Genomic DNA, 25,142 nt, shown 5'->3' with positions numbered 1-25,142 from the left:
AGAATACCTTGGAATATATTTTTAAAAGATTTTATTTATTTATTCATGAGAAACACAGAGAGGAAAGAGAGGCAGAGACACAGGCAGAGGGAGAAGCAGGCTCCATGCAGGGAGCCTGACGTGGGACTTGATCCCGGGTTTCCAGGATCACGCCCTGGGCTGAAGGCGGCACTAAACCACTGAGCCACCCGGGCTGCCCAACCTCGGAATAATTTTAACCGGAATATTAGCTATAAGAGGTGAGAGATATGTACTCTGAAAACTATAAGACATGAAAGAAATTAAAGATGACACAAATAAATAAATAAAAAGATATACCATGCTCATGGATTGGTAGAATTAATATTGATAAAATATCCAGAGGCACCTGGGTGAGGTTCAGTTGATTAAGTGTCCGACTCCTGATTTTGGCTCAGGTCATGATCTCAGGGTCCTAAGTTCAAGCCCTGCATCAGGCTCTATGCTCAGTGCAGAGTCTCCTTGTCCCTCTCCCTCTCCCTGCTTGCTCTCAGTCTCTCTCTCAAATAAATAAAATCATAAATAAAATAAAATGCCCATACTACCCAAAGCAATCCAGATTCAATATAATACCTATCAAAATACCAACAGCATTTTCCACAAAACTAGAACAATCCTAAAATGTTTATGGAAGCACCAGAGACCCCAAATAACCAAAGCAATCTTGAGAAAGAGGAACAAAGCTGGAGGTATCACAATCTTAGATTTCAAATTATACTATGAAGCCACAGTAATCAATAAACTATGGTGCTGGCACAAAAACAAACACATAGATCCATAGAACAGTATAGCAAGCCCAGAAATAAACCCAAGGTTACAATGGTGAAATTAATCTATGACAAAAGAGGCAAAAATATACAATGCAGAAAAGACAGTGTCTTTAATAAATGGTGTTGAGAAAGCTGGATAGCTACATGCAAAAAAATAAAACCAGACCACTTTTTTACACGACATAGAAAAATAAACTCAAAATGTATTAAAGACCTCAATATAAGACCTAAAACCATAAAACTTCTTAAGGAGACATAGGCAGTAAACTCTTGGACATCAGCCTCAGCAATATTCTTTGTTTATGCCTCCCCAGGAAAGAAAAGCAAAAGCAAAGACAACTAAAACATCAAACTAAAAAGCTTTTGCATGGTGTAGGAAACCACCAACAAAACAAACAAGGCAACCTGCTGAATGGGTGAAGATATCTGCAGATAATCTATCTAATAAGGGGTTAATATGCAAAGTATATAAAGAACTCATACAACTCAACATCAAAAAACCAATCTGATTAAAAACTGGACAGAGAATCTAGAAATATATATTTTTCCAAAGACGACATATAGGTTGCCAATAAGTACATGAAAAGAGCTCAGCATCACTTATCAGGGAAAGTCAAATCAAAACCACAGAGACATCCCCTAACATCTGTCAGAATGGCTATTATCAAAAAAATAAGAATAACAAGAGCTGGCGAATATATGGAGAAAATGGAACCTCTCTGTATTAGTTGTTGAGAATGTAAATTAGTCTAGTCACTACAGAAAACAGTATGGAGGTTCCTCAAAAAACTGAAAGTCAGAAATACCATATGACCCAGTAGTTCTATTTCTGGGTATTTATTCAAAGAAAATGAAAACACTAATTCAAAAACATACAAGCACCCCTATGTTTATTGCAGCATTATTTACAACGGGTAAGATATGGAAGCAACCTGAATGTCTATTGATAGTTGAAGGACTAAAGAAAATGTGGTGTATATATACAGTGGAATATTAGCTATAAAAAAAGTGAAATCATACATTCACAATATGTACGGAATTAGAGTGTTATGCTAAATTAGTCAGAAAAAGACAATTACCACGTTTTCACATTTATAGAATCTAAAAAACAAATGGAAACAGATTCACAAATACAGGAAGAAAAAAAAAACCTGATGGCTAAAAGAAGGGAAGGGGCTGGAAAGAGGTGAAATAAATGAAGGGGATTAAGAAGGGCAAACTTCCAGTTAGTAAATCAGTCACAGGGATGAAATGTACAGCATAGGAAATACAGTCAATAATACTGCAGTAACTTTATATAGTAGTAGATAACTACACTTATGCTGAGCATTTCATAATATAGTTGTCAAACCACTGGATTGCACAGCTGAAACTAATATTATGTCAATTATACTTCAATAAAAAAAATCTACAACTTAGTAATAAAGAAAACAACCCTATTAAAAAATGGACAGGGGCACCTGGCTGGCTCTCAAGAGAGTGTGCCACTCTTGATCTCAAGATTTTGAGTTCAAGCCCCACATTGGGCATAGGGAAACTTAAAAACAAAATCTTGGGACACCTAGGTGGCTCAGCAGTTGAGCATCTGCCTTTGGCTCAGGGCGTGATCCCTGAGGGCTGGGATCAAGTCCCACATTGGGCTTTTTGCATGGAGCCTGCTTCTCCCTCTGCCTGCGTCTCTGCCTCTCTCTCTGTGTCTCTCATGAATAAATAAATAAAATCTTTAAAAAAGAAATCTTAAGGGAAGCCTGGGTGGCTCAGTCAGTTAAGTGTCCAACTCTTGATTTCCGCTCAGGTCATGATCCCAGGATTGTGGGATCGAGCCCTGCATCAGGCCCCATGCTCAGCAGGGAGTCTGCTTGAGATTCTCTCTCCCTCTGCTCCCCCACCCCCACCCAACTCATACTCTGTCTAAAATAAAATAATAAATATTTTAAATAAATATTTTTTAAATGGGCAAAGTATTCAAATAGACATTGCTCCAAAGAGATATACAAATAGCAAATGATCACATGAAAAGATGCTGAATAGCACTAGTCAGTAGGGAAATGTAAATGAAAGCCACAGTCAGATATCACTCCATACCCACCAGTATGGCTATTAGGAAAAGGACAGATGATAACAAGTACTGACAAAGATGTGGGAAAAGTAGAACCCTCATGCATTGTTAGTGGGAGGGTAAAATACTGCAGCTGCTTTAGAAAACAGTGTGGCAGTTCCTCTAAAAGTTAAAGTTATCATTTGATCAACAATTCCAAGAAAAATGAAAACATATGTCCACACAAAAATTTGTACATAGATGTATGTAACAATATTCATAATAGCTAAAGAGTAGAAACAATCCAAATGTCCATTAACTATTGAATGGGTAAACAAAATGTGGTATATTCATGCCACATATTATTATTCAGTAATGAAGTACTGACAACACGCTACATGAATGAACCTTGAAAATGTTATGCTAAATGAGACACAAAATAGGATGTATTGTATGATTCCATCTATATGGAATGTCCACAAATCCATAGAGACAGAAAGTAGACTGGTGTTCTTTTAAGGTAATGGTAGAAGTAGAAGTGACTGTAAATGGGTATGAGATTTCTTTTAGGGATAAATAAACAAAATGCTCTTAAATGGGATAATGGTATAACTGCACAATTCTGTGAATATACTGGAAATCACTGAATTATACACTTTAAGATATGAATACCATGCTATGTGAATTTTATGTCAATAAAGCCATTGAAAAAAATACTCTATTGAACAGATGAACATTAATTATTAACATACATTGCTTCCAATGTATCTATTCTACCTAACACTGCTGTGAACATTTTTGTGCCTAGGCTTTGATCATATATAATTAAGAGTATGGATTCTTGGGGTACATGGGGGGCTCACTTGGTGGAGTGTGCAACTCTTGATCTCAGGGTTGTGGGTTCAAGCCCCATGGGTGTAGAGATTACTTAAAGTTAAAATCTTAAAAAGAAAAAGGAAAAAAAGAGTACGGATTCTTTAAGGATTTATTTGAGAGACCGGGAGAGCAAGCAAGCACACATACACATGCATTGAGAGGGGCAGAGGGACAGGAAGAGAATCTCAAGTAGACTCCCAGCTGAGTGTGGAGCCCCAAGGCAGAGCTGGATATCATAACCCTGAGATCATGACCTGTGCCAAAATCAAGAGTCAGACACGTAACCAACTGAGCCACCCAGGAACCCCAAAGAGTATGAATTCTTAAACACTGCTTCAGTGAGAATCTTGGCTTGAGCAGTGATATGAGCGACGCCTGGGCAAGTCACTCAACTACTTCATGCCTCAATTTCTCCCTCTATCACGTGAAGTAACAGTAGTCACACCCCTTGGATTCTAAGGATCAAATAAAGTAAGGGCTTTGCATGGTGCCTGTCACATAGTAAACTTTCAACATTAGTAGTTATAATTGTCATTCTGGTTTGTATTATTTTCTCTTTAGATTTTTCTTTCTTTTTTTAAGATTGATTGATTGATTTATGAGAGACAGAGAGAGAGAGAGAAAGAGAGAGAGCGGCAGAGACATAGGAAGAGGGAGAAGCAGGTTCCATGCAGGGAGCCTGACGTGGGACTCTATCCCAGGTCTCCAGGACCACACCCTGGGCTGAAGGTGGCGCTAAACCACTGAGCCACCGGGCTGCCCAGATTTTTCTTTTTTTTCTTTTTTTTTTCTTTTTTTAGATTTTTCTTTTTTAATTGGGATATAACTTACAAAAAATATGAAATGATACACGAATTTGCATGTCATCCTTGCACAAGGGCTGTACTGATCTTTCCTGTATCGTTCCAATTCTAGTACATGTACTGCCAAAGCACACGCTCTGTTATTTTCTTAAGATGATTTCCGGAAGTGGTGTCACTAGGTCAAAACCCATGAACATTTATGTGTCTGAATACGTTTTGCCAAACCACATTTCAAAGGAGGTGCACTAACTTTTGATGCCAATAGTAAATATAGGAGAGAACCAAGGTACCCATGCCATCATCAACACTATGTTACAGTAGATTTGTTTTGTTAACAATGTCTCACTTTGCTTATGGCCCTTAGCATCTTGAAACCCAACAGTTTTCTATGAATCCTACATACCATGATGAGTACTTAACTGAATGTGAAATCTGTGCAGACCCTACACTGGGAGCCACAGTGGAAACTAAAATGAGTAAGGCCAAGGATTTTGTGTGAGGCAAAGCAAAAAAACATTTTAATTCAAGATAACTGTGATTAAGTATGAGAGAGTTACAAAGTATTTATAAGGGTAGGGAAAAGATGGCAGTTTATAAAGCAGGGAAAAGAGGGCAGTGTTCCAGCTGGTTCTTGAAGAATGGACATTAATTTCAACTGGCAAGGGTGTGGCAGGAGTAAAATCAAGGCTGGTGGAAGAACACCGCACATTCCAGGGCTGTGGCTTGAGTACAAAGTTGCTAGCGGGGAGAAAGGTGAGACAAGGAGACACAGGGTGCTGCTCTAGAAGCACAAAAAGGACCATCTAAAACACAGCCAGGGACTACGTGAGCCGAGGGGGAGGGTTTCTCACAGGGCAAATAGCATGCAGAAAGACACAAAGACGTGAATCATCATGACCCATCCAAGGAACCGCATGTAATCCAATTTGGCTAGAGCAGAGAGTACATGTGGAAAGGATGCAGATGATGCTAAATAAATAGGCAGAAGCTGACTGTGAAGGACTTTGTGTGCCAGAATAAAGCATTTGAACTTTATTCCAAAGGAAATAGAGAACTGAAGCATTCTTAAGGAAAGAAGTGACAATCAGACTAGCTTAAAAAAAACTACTCTGGCAACCCTCCAACAGCTTCCCAGCTCACACAGAATAAAACCCAAAGTCCTTATTACACTTAACACCCTACATGCTGGTCAGCGGCTCTCTCTGAAAATATTTTCCTATTTCCCCTCCTCTCACTCTGTTTCTGCCACACCAGCCTTCTTGCTATACCCCTTCCAACATGCCTCTCACCAAGACTTCTGCACTTGCTGTTCCCTCTGCCTGGAACTCTCCCCTGGAGACACACAGTTTGCTCCCTCAGTTAAGTTTCTGTTCAAATACTTTCTTATCAGAGAGGCCTTCCCTGTTACCCAATATAAAAGAACAAGAAACAAAAGCAATCAACTCTATCATTTTTCTCCTCCACTTGCCACCTGGCACATATATTTACTTGCCTATTGCTTGTCTCTCCTTACGAGAATTAGAATATAAGCTCCATGACAGAGCCTCTCTCAATAACCCTGTGATATAGAACTGTTATTGCCACTTCCAGATGGTGAAATTAAGGGGCACAATATTGCCAGTGAACAATGGAACCAGGCACAATGACTCCTGAGCTTGCAACTCTAACCCATTTCACATAGTGTCAGAGGTCCTGACTTTGATACTAGATCATTTCCTGTGAATAGGCTCCATCCTGACAAGTTCTATGACAGTAAAAACTCTGAATTCACACTATGTCCTAAAGAGATATGGATTCTTACCACTGGTTATTAGTCAAGTTTCAAAAGCCAGGAAACATTTTTTTAAATGACCAACTAAAATACACAAGGTATCTGGACTTTCTCCAGCAATAAGCTGTGTTTTTTTGTGTAGGACCCAGAGAGATTAAAACAAGATGAAACAATTTTATGAAATTAAAAGGAACATAGCATAGGACACCAAAACTACTTTTTCAAGACCATTTTTCAAGCAGAATATTAACTTCTGGTATAAAATAAACTCCATCTTTAAGATAATCATTACAATTTTCTGAGGTTATCACCACCAAAGGAAGAACACAGTATCTACCTGGAAAATATCAAGTAAATATTGTATCATATGCATATACATATCCCGATTCTTTCCCTACTCCTCAGATTACTAATTTCTTCTTCCCTGATTATTCATTCAACCTAGCTCCCATTATTGAGACAACCCCTTCCCAAAATGTAATCCTCAATGAACACCTTTTTCTGTTAACTACTTCATACCAGAACTTACCACTCTTAATTCCAGCTACTTCCTCTATTATAACTAAATCTACTAATAACTTCTCTTTTTTCTCTTCTGCAGTTTTTGATCTCTAATCACCCGATCATAGATACTTCGGGGCCCTTTTATATCCCTACCTTTTTAAAGAAAATCAACTTTTCAAAATTGGCCTCTTTTCTACTTCATTAATCTGTATTATCTGGCTACTTTCCTAGGCTTACAACTTTAATATATTTTTTCTCTATCTTATCAACAGGACCTGTCAAATGTTCACGGTGTTTCCTACTTCCTTACTTTCCAAATTGGTATCTATCACCATATTCTGGGTTTTCTTCATTTCCTTCCTGAATTACCAGAGTTCTCCAGCTGACCTATTTCCAGCCTACTCACTCACTTCCATTCATTCTGTACATACTGCCAGTAAAGCTTCTCTCACACACAGTATACTCCCCATTCAAGGACTTTATTTATTTATTTATTTTTAATTCAAGGACTTTAAATAGTTCTCCAGCACAACAGATCCAAACTTCTCAAATCTGCACTCAGGGCCTTCTACTGCTTCAGAATGTCACTAATAAATGTTTACCTTAAACATTCTAAGACAAATCCCCAGGAAACCAACATCTTGATCTCTTCTATCTGAATCAGTGCAATGTATACTATAGGTCTGAAGACCACCATCTTCCACTTGACTTCCATCAGGCAATGAGAATATATTAATCTATCATTTCCTAAACATCTCAAATTACTACAGGAAGGATTCATTTTCAAAAGTTGAACTCCTCTAATCAGCAAAATGGAAGTGTGTACAGTTATCAGAAAATAACACCTCATATATCCCTAGTGAAAGTACAAAGTAGTAAAATATTTTAAAGGTGAATTTGCTAACATCTTTAAAAAGTTTAAGTGCAAAATATTCTTCAGCCCAGCAATACTTCCAGGAAATTATCAGTATTCTCACAGAAGAAGAATTATATGCAGAAGGATATTAAGCACAACATAACTCCAACAGTTTAAAACAACAGGACACAACTCAAACTTCCTTACTGGAAGTAAGGAACCTCAAGATCAAGACCTGATATTTACATAAATTATGAAATGTTCACCATAATGAGTAGTTTACCACCTGTCAGCATACAAAGTTACTACGTCGTTATGGACTATATTACCTATGCTGTACTTTATATCCCCCGATTTATTTTATAACTAGAAGTTCATAGTTTATAATCCCCTTCACCTACTTCATCCATTCTCCTGCCCCCTCCTCTCCGATAACTACCAGTTTGTTCTCTGTATTTATGAGTCTGTTTCGGTTTTGTTTATAGATCCTACCTAAATGAAATCAAAGGTATGTGTCTTTCTCTAACTTAGCATATAATACCCTCTAGGTCCATCCATGTTGCAAAGGGCAAGATTTCATTCTTTTTTATAGTTGAGTAATATTCATGTGTATCATGCCTTCTTTATCCATTCATCTATTGATAGATACTTAGGTTCCTTCTATATTTTGGCTATTATAAATAATGCTTCAATGAACATAGTGGTGCATCTACCATTTCAAATTATATATATATATTTTTTAAATAATCAGCATTAAATTTTCACTTTTTTATATAACTTTTTAAAAAGTAATCAGCATTAAAATTTCACTTAAAAAGAGAAAGAGAAAAATGCATTGTTCTAAGAATCCGCAATAGTCCTAACTAAATGTACACACAAATGTTTCAGTGCCTAGATGGCTCAGTCAGTTAAGCCTCTGACTTTTGACTTTGACTGAGGTCATGATCTCAGGTTGTGAGACTGAGTCCCACATCTGACTTTGTGCTGGGCACAGAGCTTGCCTAAGATGCTCTCTCTCTCTCCCTTCTCCTCTCTCCCTCTCCCAAAAAAGAAAGAAAAAAAAGAAGCAAAAAACCAGACTCTTTTTTTTTATTATTATTTATTTAAGAGAGAGAGAGAGAGAGAGCACACACAAGCTTGTGAGCTTGGGGAGGGGAAGAATCTAAGGCAGACTGAGTCAAAATCAAGAGTTGGATGCCTAACTGACTGAGTCACCAGGGTGCCCTGAGAAACCAGACTCTTAAATACAGAGAACTGATGGTTGCCAGAGAGGAGGTGGGTGAAGGGATGGGTGTAAAAACATATGAAAGGGATTAAGAGGTACAAAATTCCAGTTATAAAATAAATAAGTCATGAAGATGAAAAGTACAGCAACAGAGAATATAATCAATAATACTGCAATAACTTTGTATGTATGGTGACAGACAGATCTCCACTTATTGTGGAGAGCATTGAGTAATGCAATGAATTGCTGAATCAATATATTGCACACCTAAGGGACACCTCACACCTCCTCTGACACAAATTTTTTAAATAAGTTAAAAAATAAAGACTCCTATGCATAGTACTTTATGAAGTACCTAAAATACCACAATACCTAAAAAAAAAATTTGCATACATTTAATTTTTAAGTAATTTTATCAATTATTTTCAGCACTACAAAAACTACAGAATATATTAATAAATTATAAGGAAATAAAGTTCAATTCAATATAAGAAAATAAAACTTATGCCATCAGAACTTCTTAAGGGTAAAATGGGCTACCTTGTTACATAGTGACCTCCCCTTCCCAAAAACTAAACTAAAACCAAAACTGCAAGTCTCTGAAAATGACATCCTTGAAGAATTTGACAGATGTGCCAGCTGTTTTATTTCTTAAAAACGTATAGTTGAACACATATAATAATCTGTTGCATTTTTCTCTAGCATTACACAACTTTCCTGGCCTGCAACACACATACTGCATCTATTAACGTATTTAAGCATATGACAGCATTGTTCTAAGAATCCGCAATATTCATCTCTAACTAAACGTACACACAAATGTTTCAGTCTTCCAATGTCTATGGTTTCCAGCAGTTTAGTATTACATTTTTTTTTCCACAAAGCCTCAATACAATACATTTCCTGAACTTTTAGCTTTCAGTTTCCCGTTCGTCAATGGCTACAACTCTAGAGGCAATACATAAACACACCCCAGCTATAGTATTTCCACTTTTGACAACAGTGGATGAAATTATTATGACCAAACATAACTACAGTGCATTTAAGTCGTACATGATGGCTAACATAGCAATAACAGGAATTTAATAATTTACAAAGATGGAAATATAAATTATACTACTTATATAATAATGAAAGTTACAAAACCAACAGTCTCTTTCTCAGTGTATAAGAATTGCAGGGCTTCTACCTAAAGAATCCTCCAAATACAAAACAAGTTGCAGATAAGACAGAGAAAAAAATCCCTCTCCCTTCAAAAAAAAGGAAGCAAAAAAACCCCCAAACCATGGGAAATAGAAGTGATCTGATAAAAGCTTTGAGGACACGGAAAAAAAATTTTATATATACTTGTGGATTATACAATTCAACTTCACAGTATTTGAAAATGATAAAGAAAAATTAGTATTTCAGTAAAAATAAATCTAATCTAGATGCCTACTTTCTTTGAAGGAATACAGCATGATAAAAAGTAGTCTGGAGCATCTTTATGTAACCCATGCCTTTCTCATTCTGTAATCATGGGAAAGAATATAGAACATTATTACCAGTTGCAAAATGATTTCATGATAAAATCATGCTTAAAGTGACTAAAAAGTATTTGTACACCATGCAAAATTTCCAAATGCAGGAAGGACATCTTGCCAAAGTTAAACAATACACGTCAAGGGGAAGAAAAACAGTGTGAGAATGATTTATTTGGTGGCTAGGAACAGGCATTATTTATATATGAGAAAAAATTATGTACTCTGTAAAAAAGGGAGTATTTATTGAGCATCTAGAGTGACCAGAAACTAAGCTTAGGCCTTTATAGATGTTCCACCACACTACATCTACACAGGAAAATAGTGTAGAAGAAAACAAAGCTTAAATAAGTTTCTCACCGTTATGTGTGGCATATACTAAAATGTAAGAGACTGGAGAAGATGTAAACTTAAGAAGCTACTGCAAAAAAAAAAAAAAAAGAAGCTACTGCAATAAAAGTATAGGGTGGGGGATGTGAGGTGAAAGTACAATAGCTCCTAACTCTTCATGCTAATCTTACCAGCACATCAATCTATAAAATGATAGACACAAAAAGCCTACTTTTCTTGAGAATTTATGTTTAGAGCACTATTAAATTTATAATTTACAACTCTAAAAATGAAAGAAACTCTATTCTTTTTTTTTTTTTTTTTTTTTTGAAACTCTATTCTTCTTAAAGTAGATTTTGGAGTCTTAGTTTTGGATATTTAAGAATAGTAATGCTAAAAAAAAGAAGAGAAAAAAGAATAGTAATGCTCATCCAAGAAATGTAATCATAGGCTTCTCATTAAGAAGCTTGAATTACAGGGCAGCCCGGGTGGCTCAGGGGTTTAGGGTCTGCCTTTGACTCAGGACGTGATCCTGGAGTCCCGGGATCGAGTCCCACATCGGGCTCCCGGAATGGAGCCTGCTTCTCCCTCTGCCTGGGTCTCTTTCTCTCATGAATAAATAAATAAAATCTTAAAAAAAAAAAAAAAAGCTTGAGTTACTATCACATTTTTTCTGACAGTAAAATTATTTTTTATCTTGGTTTTTAATAGCAATAGTAGAAAAATTATCAGAGGTACTACTATAATTCCCACCCAGATGGTTAAGAACCACACTAGGCATGACAGTAAAAAACAGCCCTACTTTAGCTCTAAAAGGTGCAGGCCTGCTCATTAATTAGCTGTGGATCTTGAACATGTGATTTGACTTCCTGTGGACCTCAATGTCCTCATCTGAAGGCAAGATGGCTGGACTTGAGGTTATATCCCTTCCTTCCTCTCTTGGTCTCCCTGACTCTTTCTACTTTATGGCTTTAGTGATTTAGGATCTGGACTGGGGTCTCTGAGGACAGAGAGGAAAATCTGGAAAAAAGGAATAGGATAACATATACAATCAGAATATGGAGAGAAAAAAAAAGTCAAAAACTCATATTTACAAAAAGAAATGGACAAATGGTTCAGGATAGAAGATCATGAGTTTCATTGTCAAAATTAGTTTGAATACAAGTTTCAGTTATATTGAAATCAGAAAAGAAAGTGAGAAATGCCAGAGATAGGACTTAGAAATGTTATCTGTAACATACAATAATGCCTCACAAATAACCCAAGAAATCCTCCCAAGTTCCCTCAGTTCACTCAGAAAAGATCTCATGTCTGGCTTCATAATTCTGCCCCAACATAATCACCAACTATTTTCCGACAGGTTATTCCCTTCAGCCACTTTGGCTTCATCATTTCAAACAAATCTAGAATATCTCCCCTTCATCATCACTCAATGCTCTGTCTGAAATGCGTTTTCTCTCAACTTATACTATAATTTATCATGTTCTCACCATGTTTGAAGCACCATTCTCAGTACCTGACATGTATTAGCTCATTTAATTCTCTCAACAATCCTAGGAGGCAAGTCAAGTAACTTGCTTATTAACATTACATAGAAGCAGAGCTCAGATTCAGACACGGGGTGTCTGGCTCCAAGGATCTTGTCCTCTCAGCTTGCTAACTAGTCATTCAAAGCTCAGACCAAGTTCTGTCACCTTCCTGAAGTTCTCATCTGCTTAGCAATTATTCCTGCCTCTTGAGTCCTTAAGTAAACCTTACCAGTGGACCTAGGTTATTTATCTTTTGTGTATATATTTTATCTTTGCTAAATGAGGCTCTTGCCTCATTTATTCTATAATAAGAACCTAAGAGAACCTAGTATCTGAAACATAAAAGTGCTTATTAAACTATAACGGCATTTAGTGTTTATTGAAGACCTATACGCAGGCTCTAAGGCTAAGTGTCTTTATACGTACAGTCTCCTTTAATCCTCACAACTGCCTCTCCTCAATATCAAAAGTGAGAAAACAAGGCTCAGAGAAGCTATGTATGTTTTTCAATATCACATAGCAGTAGTGACAGTCTTAAGAGTCTGTACCATGCTCTTAATCTCCAGCCAGCCAACTGCAGAACACCTTGAAGAATCAGTCCTAGCAACATTTCAGTTCAACCTGCACTTACTCTGCAGCATAACCCTGAACACTAATGATTCCAGACCAGAGTTGCAGCTGCTGCCCTCAAAAAAACGTGTAGCTCAGCAGGACTTCAGGACCAAACTGTCCTCTCACTGGCAGAGTCCCCATCATTGACTGAAATATTTTAAGTTCTACTTTAAATCAAAATATCAGGGCAGCCCTGGTGGCTTAGCGGTTTGGCGCCGCCTTCAGCCCGGGGCATGATCCTGGAGACCCTGGATCAAGTCCCATATCAGGCTCCCTGCATGGAGCCTGCTTCTCCCTCTGCCTATGTCTCTGCCTCTCTCATGAATAAATAAATAAAATATTTTAAAAAAATAAATAAGTGAATCAAAAAATACCAGTATATCCTTGGACACCACTCTCTTCGACACCACTCTTCCCCCTCCAGGCTCCCTCATTCCCTTTACACTCAGACTCCTCTCTCTGTGCTTTTGTATTATAGAGTAGAAGGGTCCCGTTAATCCTGACAATCATTAGGATATCTAAATTTAATTTAGTGATAGCTCAGACGTAAGTGTATATTTGATAAATTCTATGCCCATAATGAAATATGAGCCTCACGGATCAGCTAGAAAAAAAGCAGTAGCAAAAAGCAGAGAAAAGAGGAATATGAAAGCCACACCGTAAAGGAAAGAAGAAGTAATAAAAGCGGGAAAATGGACACAAACAGAAAGTAGAAAGTAGGAATCCAGGATAAATTCAGTGAAGACACACAGAAAAATAACACTAAAATCTAATCTATTTTAGGAATTCTGACTTCTTTATTCCTTTTCCTAACCTCTAAAGGAAATAGAAAAATATGAAATGACTGAAAAATTTACTAGAAACAGTATATAAATTAGGAGTTTTTTTCCTGAGAAACCATTCATTTTAAAATTTCAGAGCTGCAAAGAAACCTTAAAATGCTACCTAATCCAACCCACTCATTTTACAATTAAAATAAGGCTCAGAAAGGTTGATTTTAAATTGCCCAAGATTGTAAAGCTACTCAATCTCACCCCAACATCTACTCCTACCAGACTAGGGCTTTCCAGAAATGTATTTTACTCCTCCATTTTCCACTCTTAATAACTATTAAATTAGTTTCTGTATAAGCATCTCAGAATTTACATATTATTCCTACTTCCCTTAAAAGAAAATAATCAGATATTCTGGATTACATAAGGCAATATGGAATTTTATTCTTTTATTCCCAAAGTCAGTAATTTCAAATTAAGTCCTGGTTCTTAACTGGGAGAAGACTTAATTTCCCAGAAAAGCAGAAAGAAAAAGATCTCCATAAACTGACCAAAAGCAAGCCTAGTTGATAAACTACAATCCATCTGTAAAGGAATCATGCCCCAGACCCCTGGAGGCTGGACAATAGACAGCTATAACAGCTATAACATATAACAGTCTTTATACTTTAGTTTAAGTACAGTGATTACCTAGGCCTTAAACATGTCTTTGCCTACAAAAGGCTGACTGAAGCCTTCTCAGGAAGGGAAGAAAATGCCTAGTTTACTTTAGGAACACAGCTTACTTTTCATATATATGAAGTTCATTATAGATAAGGGATAATCTGCTTTAACATGTTAACCAGATTAGGACTGTTGTACTGAAAATGAAAAGGACAAAAAGATGGGACACCTGGGTCGCTCAGCAGTTGAGCATCTGCCTTCAACTTAGGGCTAGAGGGATCAGTGCTCCTGGGATCAAGTCTCACAAGGAGCTCCCCTTGAGAGCCCACTTCTCCCTCTGCCTGTGGCTCTGCCTCTCTCTCTGTGTCTCTCATGAATAAATAAAATCTTTTTTAAAAAAAGAGTAAAAAATTGACCGAGAAGAGTAATGAAGTTATTAACAGCTAAAGAGGAAAACTGGGAAGAGCTTTTCAGCTGGGGGTGAGCGGAGGGGGTGCTGGTGTGCAGCTGCTACAGAGATGGTATTTAAACTTAGTTTGCAGACATAGGTGAAAATTTGGGCCTCAAATTTAGACAGAAAATATGGATTTGGGGCCTAGCAAGCACAGCAATGATTAAGTCTTTAGAGAAAGAAGTTTACAGAAAAACATTTAAAACAACAGCATTCCTCAGATAACACTTTGAAAATAACCTAACCTTCCATATGAATAATACTTATCACATAGATATATTTGGACTGCTTTATTCTAAATGAAAAGCTAAAAAATTAATTTTTTCCTCAGGCTAAGAGAAAAGGGTAAGGATTAAAACAGTTCCATAATTACTATCTGTCCAAAGTCAAGTCTCTGAACTAAAACACATTGTTTCTGAAGACTCCCTATTTGTAACAAAACTTTTAGAAAAAAACAGAGAAAAATCTGATGCACCAATACTACTACAATTTTACAATAGTGGTGAGAACTTAATAGTTTTATAAGTACATTAACCAAAATGCCCATATTAGTAAATCTGAAGAACAGGTAGTACGGAAGTTCATAATACTATTCTCCCTAGTTCTATGTAGTTGAAAACTTCCAAAATAAAAAATCTTTAAAAAGTCTACCTAGATAATTTTTTTAATTACTTTTAATTAAAAAAAATTTTTTTTAAGATTTTATTTATTTATTCGTGAGAGACACAGAAAGAGAGAGAGAGGCAGAGACAGAGGCAGAGGGAGAAGCAGGCTTCATGCAGGGAGCCCGACGTGGGACTCGATCCCGGATCTCCAGGATCACGCCCTAGGCGGAAAGCTGACGCTAAACTGTTGAGTCACCCAGGCATCCCCTAAAAAAATTTTTTTGAGATACAGAGTGTGAGCAGTAATTGGGGACGGGGGTAGGGTGGGGGGATCCCAAGCAGACACCATCCCAACACCGCTGACACCGCTGAGCCACCCAGGGATCCCCTATTTTTTAAATTCTATCTGCGGTTGAAGTTTGACAACTCAGAATTATAACAGATAAAAATTTTTCAAATAATGTTTTATTCATTCTCAATAGACCAATGATGGGATCCCTGGGTGGTTCAGCGGTTTGGCACCTGCCTTTGGCCCATGGCACGATCCTGGAGTCCTGGGATCGAGTCCCACATCGGGCTCCTGGCATGGAGCCTGCTTCTCCCTCTTCCTGTGTCTCTGCCCCTCTCTCTCTCTCTCTCTCTCTCTCTCTCTATATATATATATATATATATATATATATATAATAAATAAATAAATAAATCTTAAAAAAATAGACCAATGAAACTTACACCTGATCTTAGGCAAAAGGCCGAGAAATGATAGACCAATGAAATTTAATGTGTATGAAAGGGGGAAAAGATCCTGTGTCACTTTAAAGAAACATAAGTAGTTTATTAAATGGAAAAAATCCTTTTATCCATGTTGTTTGACATTGGACATTTGTTATGTTTCTCTTCAACGAACCTGTAATTTTTGTTGAAGAAAATACAGTCCATACAAATATATGGCTTTGGTTAGTAAAGACAAAATAAACATTTATTCCCAGTATCCATGATTAATTTGCTGAATGTAGTTAGCTGTCATGTTATTTCAAACATCTTCCACTCTAGTAAATAATCAAATAAACAACTTTTTAATGTAGATGCAAAAAAGGGGGGAAAAGATTTTTTAAAAGAACCAATATCCATAAATTATATCTAACCCTAACTTGTAAAAAAAATGCACATATTTAAAATTATATAAATAAGGAGAGGGGAAAAGTTAAAGGTTTTTAACAATGATCATAGTTTAAGCCAGGACTTAAGTGGATGTAATTTAAATCAAATCACTCTACTGAGACTATAATAGTGCAACCAATAGAGAACAAATTGACTGCTTAGATTTACCACTTACTGATAGTCATATATGGTTTACAAGCACCTATCTTTCCTGTCTATGATAAACAGCACCACCCAAAAATGACAACTAGATTTGTTTGCCTCCTCTTCATCTGTAAATTCCAAAACAATAAAAACTACACATCTGTGCAAAACTAGCACACTGTAAGTGTATAACTTTTCTAACAGGAATAACCACCTTCAATTCCCAGAAAGCTATTGCTAGCAATTAGTCTCATTCTCTAGGTGATGTGCATAAGATAACAAAATCTAGCAGGGTTTCCTTGGTGGCAGCTCTGCCTTCAATCATTTTCAGAATTTTATGTCTTCTAACAGAAATATGTCATCAGGAAACTTCAGAGCAGCAGCATAAATACATATACTTAGAGACAAAAGAGACTGTTGGTGATTCTCTTTTTCTCTATCATTATGAAAGCACTGCTGAAGTCTGAATTGAGGTATTTCATATTTTGCAGATGACAAGATCATTCTCCTCTTCAACAAATTGTTGTAGCTTTTTCCTTGTTAAAGTAAAAATTACATACCATAAAATGCCCAGATCTTAAGTAGTCAGCTCAATAAGTTTGAACAAGCGCATACACCAACTGGTGAATCTGGATGTTTCTTGTACTAGGTCTTGCAACTTTTCTGTAAGTTAAAAATTATACAAAAATAAAAGGTTACCCAAGAAGTGTACACTTGAATTGCCACTATCCAAGTCAAGCTACAGAATATTTCTATCTCCCCAGAAAATTCCCTTCTGCCCCTTTCCACAACCCTTACCCAGAAACCACTGTCCTGATTTCTATCACCTTTCCTAAAGTTTTGCCTGTTTTATATTTTTCATAAACAGCATCATTTGGTACATATTTCTCTCTGGCTTCTCTTGCTCTGAATAATATTTCTGAGATTCATTTCTGTTGTGTGAATCAATTGTTCACTCCTGTTGTGAAAAGTTGCTATGAACATTTTGCATCACTTTTTTTTTGCATCAATCTTATTGTGATCATGTACTTTATTCCCCTTAACACAGTAACCTTTCATTTAATGGAGGGGTTCCCCACATATAAACAACCCTGTATAGTCATACAGTATAGACAGATGTACATCTAGAGTAAAAACATATATAAATTACAAAAATCATAGATATTTTATCTACGTGTGTGTGTGCGTGTGTGTAAATGAACAGACTCTGAGAAACCCACCCAGAACCAACAAAGATATGTTTTAAAAACTTATAAAGTTCATAGCGAAAATAAATCTAAGATGGAAAAGCTGTTCAATTCTGCTTAATAAGGATGTTTTAACCTAAGAATAATTCCAAAGAGAAACAGATTTTCTCTCCACATAAGTTACTCTGTTCTGCTTCAATGAAATACCTTCTTCTCATAACAAATCCTCCCACCCCCGCCACAACTAGAACTTCAAAACATTAAATGTTACCTCCACTACACAATAATCTTTTATGCGAGGGGTAAAGCCCAAAATATGTGTTAAAATTACAAGTTTTATTGTCTTGCTTTTTCAAAAAGTTAAACAGGGAAATAATCCATCAGCTAATACTTAATATGGGTAAAGATCATTCATCTTCATTGAGAATATATTCTGAAAAGGACTCAACCTCTGGGATGTTTTCTCCATCCCAAAAAGTAATTTACTGCAGCATTAAATCTATGACAGAGACATCTTGACTTTGAAATCCCACTGTGTAATTTTCAGCTGAAAGTAGGAGAGTTTCTCTAATTTCCACAGTTAGTAACACTAAGAAACATACACACAAATCTGATTTTTGAAGAGATCCTTTGAAATTCCCAACCCTGCTTTTGATAATCAGATGATCATTTTTCAAGGGACTAGAAGCGGCTCCTCATTTGACATCATCTATAAATTTACAAGATGGAGGCAGAATGCTACAAATGGTTCTAGATATTTACCATTGCTTTAGGAAGGGTTTGCAACTATAAAAGGAGGAAACAATCCTCCTCTAGTCTTTGATCTTTGTTCATCTTTTATTCCTCCTTCCCCAAAATAAGCAACTTCAAAAATACACAGTTCTAATGTATTACTTTTTTAATCTTACAAAACATTCTTAGCATTTGGATATTCCCTAACTTCTGCAGATGTATAATTATTTACTTAACCCATTACTCACTTCGAAAATACATCATTTTCACTTTTCTAATAATTGTATCATTTTCTAAAACAAGGAAAACAGCCTCGATTAACTGTTACAAAAATGACAGCAGCTCTAAATAGCTACAGACCCCATCTTTCATTATCTTTTTCCTGATTGTTTTAGAGAATTACAATTTTTTTATTTTTAAAGTGTTTTTCTTCCAGACCAAGAGTAAAAATCAGAACAAATTCGTAGACCCCATACTCCCTCTGGTGGTCTTTCACTCTCATGAACTAGACAAATTCCGAAAGACTAGAAGTAAATACTAAATTATGCATAAAATGAACTTGCTCCAAAAAAAATAAAAGAAAAGAAAAAGAAAAAGAAAAAGAAAAAGAAAAGAAAAGAAAAGAAAAGAAAAGAAAAGAAAAAGAAAAAAATGAACTTGCTCCATTTAAGTATTACAATCTTAACATGTTTAAGTTTCAGCTGAGTACAGGCCAATTCTTTTTGTAACAAAGTGTGAGATACAAATTATTTCGAGTACTTGAATTTTAGTGTTTCAAATATTGCTAAAATATCCTTAATAACCTGTTATACAGATTAGCTACAAGGGTGCATAAGGCCCTACTCTAAATAATTCTAAGCTGTCTCTCTTGACAGAAGAGTCTTTTACCTGGTAAGTATCTTTTTTGCAAATTAAATCACACTTAAGTGGCTATTATTTTTAAATCAATAGTTATTTTCATACCAACAACCACTCAGTCTCCTATGTATATAGATTTAATTTTCTTTACACTTTGGGGATATATTATCAAAAGTTAAAAATGCACACAGACCCTTTCTACCTCCTTGGCCATCCTGGTGAGTGCTCTTGGCTGGGGCCTATCCCACACCTAAGGCAAGATGATGGTGGCTACATAGAAGAAAAAGTCACTGGAGACAAGTATAGGCTCCAACTCAATATAAGTGGACAGACAGTACACGATGGGGTACAAGGAGACAAAATGATCAGACGTGACCAAGCAAAACTGGTCATCCTAGCCAACAACTGCCTAGCTTTGAGGAAATCTGAAACAGAGTACTACATCATCCTGTTGGCCAAAACTGGTATCTATCACTAAGGTGGCAATAACATTGAATTGGGCATAGCTTGCGGAAAATACCACAGAGAATGCACACCAGTTACCACCGATCCAGACGATTCTAATATCATTAGGAGCATGCCAAAAAAGACTGGTAAAAAGAAAATAACGTAAAATTTTTCTTTAATAAAACTGGCCAGAGATTGTTTGAAAAAAATGCACTGTAGAAAATTCAGAAATACACAATAAAATGAAATCTAATTATTAATCAGCTAGGTTAAAATTAGCGCAAATAGTTTCAGGATGCCTGGCTGACTCTATCCATGGAGCATGCAACTCCTGATCTCCAGGTTGTGAGTCCGAGCCTCACACTGGGTGTACACGTTACTTAAAAAAAAAATCTTAAAAAACTTACAAATAGTCTCAGAATTTTAAAAATGTCCACATTTAGTGGTTCAGTATCAAATAATTACAGGATTTGGTGCGCCAAATATGTACAGTACGGATTTTTTTTCTTTAGGAACTGTGAAAAATTATTGCAAAGGCCTATACAGATATATTCTTAGGTATAACATGCATAATACTTCAAAGCTACATTCATGACTAACAGTGTCACCTGATTTATCCTCAAATTAGTTATTTTAATATACGTCCTTGTTTTTTTGTGGCTTTATTCCTTCAAAAATATTTCCTCACCCCCAAACTCAAAAGGAACCACACCTGAGGATAAATGACTTAAACACACTCACAATGTTTACTGTGTAGATGTGAGAATTCAACTTATACTTAATTTTGAAACTGAAATGTGGTTGATAATTTTATGATATGGTCTACCACAAGTTAAAGTGGACAAAAAAACCCTAGTAAAATATCCAAAAACTGAATTTGAAAATGAGTTTTCAATTAAAAGGCATTTTTATAAAGTTCCTAAAAGCTGCTTTTGTGTAAACAAAACTATGAAATACTAGTTTAATTTATCATATGTGGTATATTTAAGCATCACCATAGGATAAAGATCATAATAATCATACACAGCAAATTACATACAGTAGTTAAAAATATATTCCTATACACTTTAAAGAACAATTATCTAAATCATCCAAAAGAATGAGGACCCTCAGACTTCTAAGATTCCTTACAACTATTTGTACAGAATAAAACCCACTCTACAGGACAAGTCACTGTGCAACCAATCTACCCTAACGATCAAAAAGACAACTAAACTTTAACAGCAATAACTACTTCTACAGCTACAGAAAGAGGATGTTCTTCCTCCTCTAGACTGATTCTAAGCTAAGAAACATTTAGGAAATTTCTCCAAAATATGTGTTCTTTCCCAATCCAAGAAAAAACAGAAAATTGAAGATTTAATTAGCTGCCTACTCCAGTATTTTAAGTTTTTCATGTTGAACTGGTTAAAATTATGTTTTAAAAAAGAAGTTCAGGGGCGCCTGGGTGGCTCAATGGTTGAGAGTCCGCCTTCGGCTCAGGTCGTGATTCCAGGATCTGGGATCCAGTCCCACATCAGGCTCCTGGGAGGAGCCTGCTTCTCCCTCTGCCTATGTCTCTGCTTCTCTCTCTGTGTGTCTCTCATGAATAAATAAATAAATAATTCTTTAAAATAAATAAATAAAATAAAATAAAATAAAATAAAAAAGAAGTTCACCTAAAATTACCATAAGTAAGAACATTAAAGATTCAGAAAAAAATATTTGTTTTGTTAAATGCTGGGAAGACAAAGACCTCATACCATTTAAGCCTGTTGTTTGAAGACAGAAAACATTTTATAAAGACCATCTTTGATTTATTTTTTTTAAATCCCAGTCACAGCTAGCCTATTGGTTAAAGAGTTCAGCTTTAAATGGTGTTACTAATTACCTAGGTAAATAGTAAAATTACCATTCAATGAAATACTAATGAAGTAGCATAATTAACTCAAAATTATAACTTTGTTCTTAAGACATTACACTTCTGTTAAATATAAATCATCCCCAATAGTTACAAAAGACACATTAGAAAAAAAAAATTACGCTAAATCAAAGTGTCACTCACAAATGAATTTAAATATGTATAAAGTGTATAAAGTATAAAAAATTGCTGTATTTTTAATGTATTTCCTATACCCTATATTGGTCGATACCCTATATTGGTCAGGGCCATAGCTGTAGATTCAGTGGAGGTCAGTTGGGAGGGAGATGAAGAGAAAATGGTAAGTGAAAGTATGACAAAGATTTCCCAAAAAGAACAAAAAAATTTTTCAAGTTTATCCTTGAATTTTGATTCAAATACCAAGAGAAAAAGCTACTATCATCGTCTAAAGTAAAAACGGTGGGGGGGGGGTAGTGGGGGGAGGTGTGGGCAGAATTCCATAGACCATTAAAAATACTGAACCGAAACATGTGCCTCAACTTTTCTCTTGTCCACAGTTTAACAAAATGGGGAAACAATGAAAATAAACACATCTGTCTACCCTTAGCGAGGCAAAGAAAGCTGCCATTCAATGCTAAGCCTTATCCCACTGGAAAACGTACTCCTGAAAAGTAAATCCAAAACCACGAGCTCCAACTACTGCAGGCAGAATTTACTGAGCGGCGGCCAAACGTCGTGCACGCTGTCCTCAGCCACACCGGAGGAGACCGAGAGCTCTGCATTCTCCACTTACTAACTTGGTACCTTCCTATGCTTTCGCCACCACTGCAAAAGCCAATGTTTTCGGCAAAGCTACGATGTTCCTCTAAGGCTCGTCCGTGGAGAGAAGGCAACCGACACGCGGACCCCCTCAAGCTGTTGTGTTGGTGGTGCCTGGTGGTTTTCTTGGTTTGTTTTGTGTTGAATCAGTACTGGGTGTGAGTCCTATCGTGTGGCCAGCACACCTTCGCAGGCGTCAGTGGAAGCAGCTCTAACGTTCCAGGAGTGAACCGAACCACGAGCGCGCTTCCACTGGCTTTCCCCTGCAGCGAGAATAATCACCTGTTAGGCCCGCGCGGACTGGCACCCTCCGGGCGCGGCCGAGGGCCGTCGGGAGGCCGGATCCCAGGCGCTCGTCCCACGGCGGCAGGTGAAGGCGGTGAACGCGCATCCACACCCGCCGCCCGGGGAGCGCAAACCGAAAGCGAGGGCGCAGCGGCGGGGCGCTCCGTTATCCTCGCCCGCCAGGGGCCCCGCCAGGTGTGCGCGGCTCCATCGCGCCCGCGGCGTCCCGGCGCACGGCTCACCGCGGCTCGACTTCGCCCGCCGCCCGGGCCCAGAGGCGAAGTTTCTCTCCCGCCCGCGGCGGCGGCGGCGGCGGCGGCGGCGGCGGCGGCGGCGGCGGCGGCGGCTGCTCACGCGCCGCCCGGCTCTCGGCGGGTCCCGCAGCCTGCTCCGGGCGGTCGCGGTCACAGGCGCCGGGCCTCGGGCGAGTCGGGGGCCGCCGACGGGAGCCGGAGCCGGGACCTGTCACCTCGGGCGGGAAACAAAAGCCGGGTGAGGACGAGCGGGCGCGCCGGGCCTCGCCTCCGCGAGGGGGAGCGCCGAGGGCCAGGGAGCGCCTCCCGGAGGGAGCCCCAGCCCCGCGGGCCGGCGGGGCGCGCTGGGGGCGCCGCGGCTGGGCGGGGGACGGCCGGCGCGCTCGCTCGAGGCCTCCCCGGCGCCGCTCGCCCCGAGGCGCCGCAGCGGGGCCGGGAACCCGCGCGTACCGGGGCCCCCGAGGCGGCGCGGCGGCCCGCGGCCCGCCAAGGAGGGAATTCGGCTACCGGGGCGCTGCGGCCGCCCGCCCCACCCCTGCGGCCATGGCGCCGGTACCTGTCGCCGTGGGTGCTCCTCGGCCTCGTCTCTCGCCGCCTCGGCCGCGCGCCGCTCGGCCCCCGCCCCCCCGCCCAGCAGGCCGTCCCCGCGCTGGACGCCGCCGCCCGAGACTGGCAGCGCCCGCGAACCGGCCCGAATCCCCCGGGCAGCGCCCGGCGCGGTCCCGCCCCCGCCGGCCGCAGGACCCGCCGTCCATAGGGCCCCGGGGCTGTCAATCCGCCCCCAAAAGGCGCGCGGGCTGTCGCTGCGCCCGTCCGGATTGGTGGCCGCGCGCCGTCCGTGCGACTGAGGCCCCGCCCCCGTCCATTTGCACCTCCGCCTTAGTGTAAACTCCGCCTCTCCACGCCAGCCCACGTGTCTGGCCCTTGGCCTTTGTGGGGTCGGGGGGACGGCATGCGGGAAACTGACCGACGCCGCCCCTCGTCATCCCTTACCTCCGGAGGAACGGATGCCTACACAGGCTAGTTGACTTCCCATCTGCATCGTATCCCTGACGGCTCGGCCCTCCTGTCTGCTTACCCGGCGTGACCAGAGGATGCAGACGGTAGGCCAGTCCTTTTGTGGCAGGTAAGCCGCCTGGGTTAGCATCAGGAAGTCAGAGATGCCCAGTGGAGCCTGGGGAAAATCCCGTCTTGAGAACCAGTTTAGCACGGCGCATCTCCCCCACGGCCTCAAGGGACTGTGAAGACCGTGCTTGGCCGTGGCTTTATGCCCGCCTGTCCGGCATGATGAGATGGATACCAGGCGGCTGAGACAGCAGAGGGCCTTAAAAAGTGATTGTGTATTCTGATCCCCCTTTTTCGCCCCCGCCACCAGGAAAGAGTAGACCTACTGAGCAAACCCCACTTCGAGAGGGACCAGGCTCCTTCCACCAGAAGGCTGGCTGCCCCTGAGTAGTTCCCCAAAGAGATTCAGATGACGGCGATTGAGCTGGCCGCACCTGGGCTTTAGGGAATAACCAACTCAATCCCCTCACTTTTGAGGAAACAGAAACCTCAAGTCCCATAGCCATGGGGCTTAATAGTCACCTGTGGAAACCTGTCTCATAGCCAGATCAGAAGCCACACCTCTTAGCCCCAAACCTGCTCTCTGCACTATGTCATGTTGGTCATTTAGGTGTTTGTGAAGAGCCTCTTCCACAAATCGCCATCCCTGCCTTCCTGAGGTGGTGCCTGAAGAAAGGACAACCGGGACCAACGCCTAAACCTTCTCAAGGGCAAGGGCCCTGACTTAATGCCTAGAAGTTTCCCTGTTTACCAGGTGCCACAGAGAATCACTGAAACAATGTGTTCATGCATTAATTCAACACGCATCAGTGATTAAATCCAAATCCAGCCCTTTGTCCTTCAATAATGTTATAAAGGTTTCCAACACCAATTGATTGAGAATCTACTACTAGGGGCTCTCAGTCCAGTAAGCCTCCAACTCTTGGTTTTGGCTCAAAGTCATGATCTCAGGGTAGTGAGATCCAGCCTGGTGCTGGGCTCTGCACTC

General features: G+C 39.2%; 1 protein-coding gene and 1 non-coding gene across 11 annotated transcripts in view; both read right to left on the bottom strand.

Annotated features, from left to right (window-relative positions):
• The window catches only part of FKBP5 (FKBP prolyl isomerase 5), a 107,819-nt gene extending 84,070 nt beyond the window's left edge, over positions 1-23,749 (bottom strand). For 3 of the 10 annotated variants that reach the window (XM_077904292.1, XM_077904287.1, XM_077904285.1), the window contains exons 1-2: positions 23,646-23,749; positions 17,207-17,309 (exon numbers count right to left, since the gene is read on the bottom strand). The gene's annotated coding sequence lies outside the window, so the exon portion shown is untranslated. Of the gene's footprint in view, positions 1-17,206; positions 17,310-17,473; positions 17,594-22,832; positions 22,960-23,645 lie in introns of those variants that run through there. The other 7 variants (XM_077904293.1, XM_077904289.1, XM_077904288.1 and 4 more) reach the window with 4 other exon arrangements.
• Positions 4,535-4,637, bottom strand: LOC144317905 (U6 spliceosomal RNA). The gene has a single exon (XR_013383792.1). It is a non-coding gene; the product is annotated as a U6 spliceosomal RNA (small nuclear RNA).
• Positions 23,750-25,142: the final 1,393 nt, after the last annotated feature.

Source organism: Canis aureus, chromosome 7, assembly GCF_053574225.1.
Source record: "Canis aureus isolate CA01 chromosome 7, VMU_Caureus_v.1.0, whole genome shotgun sequence".
NCBI classification, from domain to species: domain Eukaryota; kingdom Metazoa; phylum Chordata; class Mammalia; order Carnivora; family Canidae; genus Canis; species Canis aureus.
This window is presented reverse-complemented; position numbering and strand designations above follow the sequence as displayed.